This window comes from Gossypium raimondii, chromosome 2 (genome assembly GCF_025698545.1).
Source record: "Gossypium raimondii isolate GPD5lz chromosome 2, ASM2569854v1, whole genome shotgun sequence".
Taxonomy (NCBI): Eukaryota; Viridiplantae; Streptophyta; class Magnoliopsida; order Malvales; family Malvaceae; genus Gossypium; species Gossypium raimondii.
The window spans coordinates 18,181,925-18,192,218 of NC_068566.1; the positions used below are offsets into that span (position 1 = coordinate 18,181,925).

At 36.4% G+C, this 10,294-nt stretch overlaps 1 non-coding gene across 1 annotated transcript; it reads left to right on the top strand.

Moving 5' to 3' along the window:
- Positions 1–5,066: 5,066 nt before the first annotated feature.
- LOC128039473 (small nucleolar RNA R71) lies at positions 5,067–5,173 on the top strand. Its single transcript, XR_008193977.1, has one exon. It is a non-coding gene; the product is annotated as a small nucleolar RNA R71 (small nucleolar RNA).
- The last annotated feature ends 5,121 nt before the right edge of the window (positions 5,174–10,294 follow it).

A 10,294-nucleotide genomic window follows, 5' to 3' on the forward strand; every position in this document is an offset into this window, starting at 1 on the left:
AATATTTACAAAAGAGAAACCAAATTTTTAAAATAATTCAATTAAGTTCCTAGACTTAATGAAAATTCAAAATTGAGTTGCAACATAAAACTTGGATCAAAATTGACCCTTTTATTTGAAAAGCTAAAAAATTGTTTTCTCCATTAGGGAATAATTTCTTGGGAAATTATGTTAAAATCAATTGCTAGGAAAGATTGGTGAGGTCGCAAGCGGTCTCGCTTAAGTTCTAATCTCCTAGACAAAATTTATTTAAACATACTAATCCCGAAAATATACCCTAAATCATTTATTCAAACAGAAGAACAAGAAAAATTAAATACCAGATAAAATGAATGAGATTTGATTCTGTTCAATTTTATCTCCCCAGTAATGTTTCAAGTGTTGAACATTAACTCGAAAAATACCTCCCTTACCTTGAAGTTCAACAACTCCGTATGGATAGACTCGATGAATCATAAATAGACCGGACCAACCTGATTTTAACTTACCTAGAAAGAACCTTAATCTGGAATTGAATAACAAGACTTGCTGACCTACTTCAAATTCTCGAACTCGAATGTGCTTGTCATGCCATTTCTTTTGTCTCTCCTTATGTAATTTGCTATTCTCGTATGAAGACATTCGAAATTCTTCAAACTCGTTAAGTTGAAGCATCTGTTTATCTTTGGCACTTTTAATATCCAAGTTGAGTCATTGAAGAGCCCAGTAAGCTTTTTGTTCTAACTCCATGGGTAGATGGCAGGCTTTCCCAAAGACTTACCTATAGGGTGACATCGCTAAAGGTGTCTTGTATGCTGTCCTGTAAGCCCATAAAGCATCATCCAGTCTTTTGGACCAATCTCGTCAGTTCGGGTAACCTACCTTCTCAAGTATGCCTTTGATCTTCTTGTTTGCCTGTTCAGCTTCCCCATTCTTCTGTGGATGGTAAGCTGTATCGACCTTGTGTTTCACTCCATGTTTATCTAATAACCATTTCAACCACTTGTTCACAAAATAGGAAACTTCATCACTAATGATGGCTCTTGGGGTTCCAAACCTTGCGAACACATGTTTTTGCGAAAAGTTTATTACAACCTTAGCATCATTTGTCGGATATGCCTCTGCCTCAACCCACTTAGAGACATAGTCTACTACTACTATTATGTACTTGTGACCAAAAGACAGAGGGAAAGGACCGAGAAACTCAATACCCCGAACATCAAATAATTCTACCTCAATGATGTTTGTTCGAGGCATCTCATTTCTGGTGGTGACATTTTCGTCCCTTTGACATCGATCACAACTCTTTACGTAAACATATCCATCTTTGAATACTGTTGGCAAAAAAAATCTAACTTACAATACCTTGGCTGCAGTACGTGTACCTCCGAAGTGTCCCTCATTCGGAGCTGAGTGACAATGGTATAAAATCTTATGTACTTTATCTTCTGCCACGCATCTCCTAATAATTTGATTTGCACACTTTTTTAACAAATACAGTTCTTCCCAGAAGTAGTACTTCACATCGTGAAAAAACTCTCTTTTGGTGATACATCTTATCAATCGGCATCAAACCACAAGCTAAAAAGTTAGCAATATCAGCAAACCTAGGGGTATTATAGGCATGATTTACCTTCAGTATGTGTTCATCTGGAAACGTCTCTCGAATTGGTATAAGAGGAGAGTTCCCTTCTTGCGGCTCCAATCTGGACAAGTGGTCTGCTACTTGGTTTTCCACTCCCTTTCGATCTTGAATTTCTAGATCGAACTCTTGAAGTAGAAGTACCCATCAGATCAGTCTCGACTTAGCATCTTTCTTGGCAAGTAAATACTTAATTGCCGAGTGGTCTGTATAAACAGTCACTTTGGTACCTACAAGATAAGATTGAAACTTGTCAAAAGCAAACACAATAGCAAGTAACTCTTTTTCTGTTACTGTGTAATTTAGTTGAGCTCTTGTCAGAGTCTGACTTGCATAGTAGATGGGATGAAAAACTTTCTTCCTTCGTTGACCCATGACAACTCCGATCACGAAGTCACTTGCGTCACACATCAAATCAAATGGCAAATCCAAGTCTAGTGTGACTATTATGGGTGCTGAGACTACCCGACTCTTCAAATAGTTGAAAGCTCTTAAGCACTCCTCATCAAATTTAAAGACCGTGACCTTCTCCAATAATTTGCATAAGGGTTTAGCAACTTTGGGGAAGTCCTTCATGAATTTTTGATAGAAACCGGCGTAGCCCAAAAGGCTCCTAACACCCTTTACAGATATTGGAGGTGGGAGTTTCTCATTAACATCTACCTTTGCTTTATCTACCTTGATTCCATTTCTTGTTATCCGATGCCCTAGAACAATACCTTCTCATACCATTAAATGGCACTTTTCCCAGTTAAGTACTAGGTTTGTTTCTTTGCATCGCCTTAGTACCTTGGCTAGATTGGCTAGACAATCATCATGTGTATCTCCGAATACTAAAAAATCATCCATAAAAACTTCCAAATATTTCTTAACCATGTTAGTAAAAATAAACATCATACATCTTTAAAATGTAGCAGGTGCATTACATAAACCAAATCGCATGCGCCTAAATGCAAATGTACCGTACGGGCAGGTGAATGTTGTCTTGTGCTAATCTTTCGGTGCTACTATAATCTGATTATATCCTGAGTATCCATTGAGAAAACAGTAATAGTCTCGCCCTGCGAGTCTATCCAGTATCTGGTCCAAAAAATGTAAAGGAAAGTGATATTTCCTAGTTGCCTTGGTCAACTTCCGGTAATCGATGCAAATTCTCCATCCCGTAACCGTTCTAGTCAATATCAACTCGTTATTCTCATTTTTAATGATCGTGATACCTCCTTTCTTTGGCACGCACTAGACCGGACTTACCCATGAACTATCTAAGATGGGGTAAATTATACCCGCATCTAATCACTTGATGATTTCTTTCTTGGCTACGTCCTTCATGATAGGGTTCAGTCTTCGTTGTCCATCAATCTTCCCATTTTTGTAATCTTCTAAAATAATCTTGTGCATACATACAGATGGACTAATTTCGAAAATATCAACTATGGTCCATCCGATAGCCTTCTTGAATTATTTCAACCCCAGGATGAGTTTCTCTTCTTACTTAGTAGTTAATTCTGCTAAAACAATCACAGGCAGAGTAGAAGAGTTACCTAAATAAACATATTTCAAATGTGAGGGAAGTACATCCAGTTCTAATTTAGGTGGCTCTTCGATTGACCGCTTTTGGTTGGGCATAATCTCTTTTCTCCAACTCCAAAGATTCAAAGCGGGATTGCGGATTAAATCCCCTTTGATTAGCTTCTAACAAAGCTAAGTATTCATCCTCCTCTTCATCATTTGGAGGATTTGATGTCAAAATTTGTTCCAATGGGTCCCCAGCATAATTGAGTTCCTTCTCCATGATTAAATCCTCTAAATCAAACACTGCTGAACAATCATCAATTGTGTCAGGAAATTGCATGGACTTAAAAATGTTAAATGTTACCTGATCATCCTGAACACGAATAGTAAGTTTACCCTTCTGCACATCACTAAGGGTCCTTCTGGTTGCTAAGAATAGTCTTCCTAAAATGATTGTCACCTTTTTGTCTGCTTCAAAGTCTAGAATCACAAAGTCAGTAGGAAAGATAAATTTTTCTACTCGTACCAATACGTCCTCAATTTTTCCTTCTGGATATGCTAAGGATCGATCTACTAATTGAAGTGTAACGTAGTAGGTCTAACTTCACCTATCCCCAACTTCCTACATATTGACATGGGCATCAAGTTGATACTTGCATCCAATATTGCAAGGTATGGTAAAACTTCCAGGATCCTTCAATTATGGGGGTAGTTTGTCTTGAAGATATGCACTGCATTCCTTCATTAGGGCTATCTATCAAATTCTCCAAGCCTTCATTTTTTAGACAGGATATCCTTCATGAATTTAACGTAGTTCGGCATTTGTTAAAATGTTTCAACCAATGGGATGTTGATATGAAGTTGCTTGAGTACGTCTAGGAACTTCTTGAATTGAATTTCCTGCTTCTGCTTCTGATGTCTTTGAGGGTAGGGTGGTGGAGGTTTCTTTACTGGAATCGGTTGATTCATTTTCTGTGGCAATTCTGCATCTAACTGAGTTATTAGTTTATCATTAGCTGGTTCAAAAGTTACCTTGTCAGATTTTGCAGATTCAATTTCTGGTGAAATTGGAATTTCAACACTCAGTTGAACTTCCTCTGAGTCTTGAGCGTCAGTTGGCTCCTTCTCAACTTCGACGGAATTGGGCTCTACAGTCTTCCCACTCCTCAATGTTAACGCTTTACAATGGTCCTTCCTTGGATTCCTCGGATTCTCTGTATCACTAGGTAAAGCACCTTATGGTTGGTTTCTGAATTCAGTTGCAAGCTGGCCCACTTGATTCTCCAAATTCCTTAGAGAGGAATCATTTTTCCCTATGTATGCCTTCAATAGATTCTCTAGGCTATTGGATACTTCAGCTTGGGTTGGTTTCTGAGCTTGTTGGGAAAAACTAGGTGGCTGGGTCGATCTAGGTTAGACATAATTGTTATTGGTTCTTGCCCCTTGGTTACTCTTGGAAAAATTTGGGTGTTGTCGCCATGATAGGTTATAGAAATTGGATTGCAACCCTTTCCTTCCTCGATTTTGGTTCTAGTTACCCATGTAATACACAGATTTTGGGATCGATGGACATTCTTCTAACAAATGTCGTTCCCCACAATAAACACAGGCTACATTTTCAAATTGATTCAGTGGTTGTGCTGTAAAACTATTACACCCATTAGTAGTAAGATTTTTGAACATTGAGGATATTGATGATACTTGAGATGCGAGTAAAGTAAGAGCGTCTACTTCATGTATTACAGCGACTCGTCTGCCTGACACTACTCGAGTGGTTGGCTATTGATAATTTTTACTTGCAATCCTCTCAATGATTTCATAAGCCTCATTATAAGACTTAGAAAGGAGAGCACCATTAGCAAAAATGTCCACTACCATTCTCGTGTGAGCATTGGGACCACTATAAAATGTCTCAAGTTGTACGCAATATGGGATTTCGTGATGAGGGTACTTCTGTAATAATTCTTTGTACCTTTCCCATGCCTTATACAATGACTCATCATCCATTTGTTGGAAAGCACTGATCTCGTTCCTCGACTTAGCATACTTGCTAGGCAGGAAATATTTCATAAGGAATTTTTCTGCTAACTCTTGCCATGTTGAAATTGAGTTTGTCGTAATGAGTTCAACCAAGCTCGAGCTCTGTCCCTTAGTGAATATGGGAACAGCTTCAATCGTAATGTATCTTTGGGTACTCTGGCTAACTTGAAAGAATCGATCACCTCCATAAATAGTCTTAAGTGTAGGTGAGGATCTTCGGTAGGCATTCCACTGAATTGGCCCACTATCTGAAGCATCTGGAACATGACTAGCTTCAAATCGAACTGTTGTAACTCAATTTTAGATCTCCTAATACCCAGACTAAAATCATGAAATACTGGCACGATATACTGTCTCAAAGCTCTATCCCTATCATCAACAATAAGGATAGGATTTTGAGCAAGGTTTGCTACGTTTCCTTGATTCAGATTTTTGAAGTTTATCTCTTCAATCCTTCTCTGACTTGCTTCTCTTCTTCACTATCGACAAGTTGACTTGCTTCTCTTCTTCTCTGTCGACAAGCTTGTTCAATCTCAGGGTCTACAGGGAGTAAATTGATGATTCGATCAATACCCATAAACACCTGAAATAATCACAGAGAAATTAACTAAGTTAAAATTTGAACAGAACAATAAACCAAAATGAAAAATTACCAACTTCACAAATAATGACTTTTTTTTAAAATACAGTCCCCGACAACGGTGCCAAAAACTTAGAACGACGGAAATGTGCAAGTGTACACAATCGCAACAAGTAATAAAGTGACAAGTAAATGTCGAGTTATCGTACCCACAGGAACTGTGAAAAGAATTATTTATGAATGCTATTTAAAACACTTTCGTGAAGAAAAATATTTTGTTTGAAGAGGGTGATTAAAAAATAAGATTTAAAACTATGTAAACTAAATAAATAAATCTCAAATGCACGATTTCAAAATACGATTTTAATCGAGATGACATAATTGTGTTAGATTAATTACATTTCTTAACTTAGAATTATTAAACTCATGTTTATATTGTTACGAATAAGTTCACGACAACTCGATAATTTGCTAACTTATGAACATACTCACCTACCAAAATCCATTTATCTCTTGACTATATCCCTATGTCAATTCAACTGATTAAACAAATCTTAATAGGTAAATATGTTATCGCACATACATACTTATTAAATCGAAATAATCTCTTGTACATATCCCTATGTCAATTCAAACAATTAACTCAATTTAATAAGCGCATAAAAGACTATGTGAGGTAAGAAAGTATTCGTACCTTGAAACAGTTTAATCACAATAATCTTGCAAGTTATACAAGGCAAATGTATCGTCAGACACCGTTGCAAATCTAATCCTCAACTACCTTAGATGATTAGACATGCACTAATTAAGTACTGTGTCCATTAATTACAATTTCATTCCATTTAAATAATTAATTCATTAGTTACCTAACAATTGTAATGCAAGAATAACTTAGTCATGATTTTACTTAATCAAGTATCTTACCGAGGCCTATAACAACATAAACACAATTTCAATAATTTTAACAAACGAAATGCAATCAGCCTAACATGAATTAAATTCAAGATAAATTGATTAAATTAACCATTCCAACAACATAAATATTCGTAGATATGTTCAGCATAACAACAACAAAAATTAAAGAAATAGGGAACAGGAATCAAATCCGGTGTTTTTTCGTGGCTTGACTAGTTCCTCCATTCTTCCTTCTCTGTTGTCCTTGTCAACCAAGGCTGCTATGAACAATTAATTGCTACTCCAAATAGCTGATGAATGCCCCTTTCCCAAGAGGAGAAATCGACAAGAGATCAAGGGAATTTTGGAATGGAAAAGAAGAGAGAAAGTGGAGAGAAGAGAGGAAAGATGTGAATACTTGAGGTGTGTTTTTAAAAGCCTAAGGGGGTTTTTATAGCTAAGGAGGGCTACTAAAAATAGCTAAAATTATCAGCCAAAGATCCCTCCCTTGGCCGGCCACAGATGTGGCAAAGTTGATAGTTTTAACTTTGCTAATTTAGGCTTGGGGCAAATCTATAAAGCCACCAATTGTGGAGGGGTTTGAATGCAACATGAGCAAGTCTTCAAGGGCCTCTTTGTAAGCTTAAATAATCAGTTAGTAAGCTGATTTGAGTCAACTCTTGGGACGATTTTTGGGCTTTCCATTTCTTGGTCGGTTTGGTTCACTCGGTTCCGTTCAACTAGACCACTTTTTCATAATTAATTAATAATAATTTATTAACCCAAATTTATTTGGATATAAATTAAAATTAATTATATTATGAATTAATACATATAAATTTAGACTATCTTAGGCTGAAATTTAGTTTCCTCGATACTTCAATTTGCTTCTCGATTTTGTACTTCTAGTAGTGTCTACGAGCCATATTTCGCCCTTTGTGGAAATCTATCGAAAATAACCAAAATTAATCAAAATTAATTATAAAATTAACTAAAATTCAACATGTTCATATTTTAAGTGCACTTTAATTTTTTGTAAAAATTAATTATTTTTTTGACAAGAATTTTATCGAAACTATATGATTTTAAGTTAAAAAGGGTATGTAAAAATGTGTAAATTTTCGTGTTTCCAAGTGTCGACTAAAGAACGGAGCATGCTTTAGGTGTGGTTCCTTCGACCACTATCTTAGAGATTGACCAGAGAAATCTGAGGAAGAGAAAGTTCAGACTACGAGGCCAAACAATACTGCTCTGAGAGGTAGACCACCTCGTAATCCCGAAAATGTGAATGGTAGTCGTGGAGTAACAAAAGTCTATGCCGTAAGGTCCAAAGAACGAGCACCAACTAAGGCTTATACTATTCACGTACGAGAGGATGCTTCTGCTCCAGATGTTATTATCAGTACTTTCTCTATTTTTAATACTGATATTACTGCTTTGATTGATCCAAGATCAACCCATTCGTATGTTTGCACAAATTTAGCATCTTGTAAAAATATACCTATTGATTCCACTAAATTCGTGGTTAAAGTATCAAACCCCCTAGGTCAGTATATGCTAGTTGATAAAGTTTGCAAGAGTTGTTCTTTGATTCCTCGGGGTTACAATTTTTCGGCTGATTTGATGCTATTATCGTTTGATGAATTTGACGTGATTTTGGGCATGGATTGACTAACTCTACATGACACTGTTGTAAACTATAGACGAAAGCTTATTGTATTGAAATGTTAGAACAGTGAGACACTTTGTGTTGAATCAGATAGTGTGAGTGGGTTACCTGTTGTTATATCAGCTATGTCACTGCAGAAATATGTGAGAAAAGGTTGCAATGCTTACCATGCTTATGTATTGGATACTAAAGTTTTTGAATCGAAGCTTGAACTAATGTAAGTAGTTTGTGAGTATCCTGATGTGTTTCCAGATTAGTTACCTGGATTACCGCCGATAAGAGAGGTTGAGTTTACTATTGAACTAGTACCGGGGGCATCACCGATATTGATAGCACCTTAAAGAATGACTCCTACTGAATTGAAAGGGTTGAAAGCACAACTACAAGAATTGACAGATAGGGGGTTTGCTCGACCCAGTTTCTCACCTTAGGTGCAACAGTTCTGTTCGTTAAGAAAAATGATAGATCGATGAGATTGTGTATTTATTACTGTTAGCTGAACAAAGTTACAATTAAGAAAAAATATCCATTACCTCGAATTGATAGTTTGTTTGATCAGTTGAAAGGTGAAACAGTATCTTCAAAGATTGATATTCGTTCTGGCTACTATCAACTACGAGTTAAAAATTCAAATGTGCCAAAAATTGCATTCAGAACTAGGTACAGACACTATGAATTTCTTGTGATGACATTTGATTTAACTAATGCACCTACAGTATTTATGAGTTTGATGAATAGAATCTGTAGACCGTATTTAGACAGATTTATCATGGTTTTTATTGATGATATTTTGATATATTCACGAGACGAGTCTGAGCATGGCGAGCATTTGAGAATTGTGTTGCAAACCCTACGAGATAAAAAATGTTTACAAAATTCAGAAATGTGAGTTTTGGCTCCAAGAAGTCAGTTTTCAAGGACATATAGTATTCGCCGAAGGCATCAGAGTTGATCCGAGTAAATTTTCAGCAGTTGTTGACTGGAAACCACCAAAAAATGTATTCGAGGTTAGAAGTTGTCTGGGATTAGCTGGTTATTACTGAAGATTCATCAAAGGGTTCTCGATGATAGCTACATCGGTGACGCGACTATTACAGAAATATGTGATATTTAAATGGTCCAAAAAATTTCAGCAAGGTTTTAATCATTTGAAAGCACTATTGATTGAGGCACCAGTTTTGGTTCAACCTGAATCGGCTAAAGAATTTGTGATTTATACTGATGCATCTTTAAATGGTTTAGTTTGTGTTTTGATGCAAGAAGACAAAGTAATAGATTATGCTTTTAGATAGTTAAAGTCACACAAAAAGAATTACCCAACACATGATTTAGAGTTGGCAGCTATTGTGTTTGCATTGAAAATTTGGCGACACCATTTGTTCGGTGAAAAAAGTCATATATTTTCCAATCATAAGAGTTTGAAATATCTAATGTCGCAAAAATACTTGAATCTGAGACAGTGCAGATGGCTCAAACTGTTAAATGACAATAAGTTGATCATTGATTATCATCAAGGAAAAGTGAATGTAGTTGCTGATGCTCTGAGTAGAAAGTCTTTATTTGCTCTGTGAGCGATGAATACGCAATTGGAAATACCTGATGATGGTTTGATCTTCGCCGAGTTGAAAGTTAGACTGGTGTTTTGACAACAGATCTGCGAAGCTCAGAGGTGTGATGATAAGTTGCTAGCTAAACGACCATAGAGTGAGTCGACTTCTGATTTAGGATTTCAGATTGGACTCGATGATTGTTTATTATTCAAAGGTAGAATATGTGTGCCGGAGAATCCAGAACTCATTCGGAGGATCCTACACGAAACTCATAATAGTAGCTTAGTTGTTCATCTAGAAAGTAATAAGATGTATAGCGATTTGAAACAGATGTATTGGTGGCCAGGAATGAAACGTGATATTTCTGACTTTGTATTGAGATGTCAGATATGTTAGCAAGTTAAAGTTGAACATCAGGTACCTTTTGG